Below are 2,063 nucleotides of genomic sequence, written 5' to 3' on the forward strand. Positions count from 1 at the left end.
TCGGAATCTGTATCGAAATCAGAAACAAATGGTACCTATTTTTCGATACTAGAAACGATTCTCTCTCTTCTGAGATTCTTGCATGTGGTGCAATGGGGAAAAAGGTGGCTGGTTAATTTTCATGTATCTATGACCAATTATATCAAGCTTCTCCCTTTTCATCATAACCGCTCTGACCCTCATCACACCCTAATTGAAATGAATGGTTCTCGTCTTGGGGAAACACCATGTTTTCACAAACTTCTGGGCCTGACCTTCACTTCTGATCTGAAATGGAATGTGCATCAAATCTATTGTCAAGATCGCTGGAAAAATAGTGGAATCATTCTAACACTTCAGTAGGCATCTTACTGCCGATGCGATTCACTACCTGTATAAGAGCCAATTACGTCCTAGAATGAAGTACTGTTGTTACAGCTGTGCAGGAGCTGCTCAACGCACCCTGTCTTGCTTTGATAGAGTTCAAAACCGGCTTCGAAACCTAGTAAGTGATGGCCTATTCCACTTCCCCGCAAACTCTTTTCATACAGAAGAGCCTGACTGCTCTATCATTATTTTCATGTCAAGTGTTCGTTTGAACTCCAAATCTATGTTCCCGCCTTGCCAAACTTTCACAAAGAACACCCGACTAGCTACAACCACTATCAACAATTTTCCTCACTTTCTATCTGTGCCTAAATTTAAACGCAGATTCCATGAACAAAACTTTTTCCCTAGATCTGCCAACACGTGAAACTGTTCCATTGGCCTGCTGATTATAAGAGTGTAGCCTTCAAGTCCAATGTAAACAAGTTTTTGTTGAGCCGTCCCCTTAAATAATCCGAATTCTACCCTATTTTCACCATTACCGATTACTAAACTATCACTTTGCATTCATTTACACTTATCCCCGAGTAATCTTCGGGCCTTGAAAAAGAAAACGATTCTTTTAAACTTAATTTTCCATTGCAACTACTACTACTACTACTACTACTACTACTACTACTACTACTACTAATAATAATAATAATAATAATAATAATAATAGCAAAATGATAAATATTTATTGATTTTAAATTACCAGTAAAATAACATTTATATATCCTTGCATAAATGTATTTGGTATTATGTTTGCGAACATATATGCACCTATTACACTGTTTTCTTACGGTAATCCGAAAATGAAAACAAATAAAAAGGTCAACAACAGAAACCACTTCTATAAATATTTACAGGTTATAAAAAGACCGAAATCAGTAATTGTATCGGAATCAGGAAAAAAATATTAGCATTCAGATAGATTAGACATTAATGGCGCGCGGGCAATGAGACATATACATACATGACGATGATTGTAACGTCTTGTCAAACGAGTGCCACTCCCTCACACACTGAAAGTTCATTAGCCCGACATTTAGCCTGACATTTAGTCCTGCCGGTGAATTCACATGCTCAAGCAGACATGACACTGATGATGGTCATTGATATACATACATATATATCAATGCACGCATACATACATATGTACACATACATACGCATACACACATATATATCACACACATATATACATAGACATATATACATACATACATACATACACAATACATAATACGCACACATACATATGCATACATACCCACGTGCAAACATATACAAGACGGTCATTGGCATACATACATATAAATACATACATACATACATACATACATACATACATATCTATAAACATACGCTAATATATACCTATATACATATATATATATATGCCAGTTCTGATGCCGACTTAAATGAACTCTTACAAGTCGTACATAACTTCTCCAGAGATATTGGCATGAAATTTGGACTGGACAAATGTGCCAAGTGCTCCATCAAATCTGGGAAGAAGATCGAAACTGAAAATATACAGCTTGGTGAATATACCACCATCAAGGACCTAGAAGGGCAGGAAGGATACAAATACCTTGGCATAGAAGAGAATGATACCATCCAGCATGCCAAGATGAGAAACAAAATTGAAAGTGAGTACATACGCCGAGTCAAGAAGATTTGTAAAACAGAACTCACAGGCAGAAACAAAATAA

Source organism: Euprymna scolopes, chromosome 28, assembly GCF_053919585.1.
Source record: "Euprymna scolopes isolate OS-2025 chromosome 28, ASM5391958v1, whole genome shotgun sequence".
NCBI classification, from domain to species: domain Eukaryota; kingdom Metazoa; phylum Mollusca; class Cephalopoda; order Sepiida; family Sepiolidae; genus Euprymna; species Euprymna scolopes.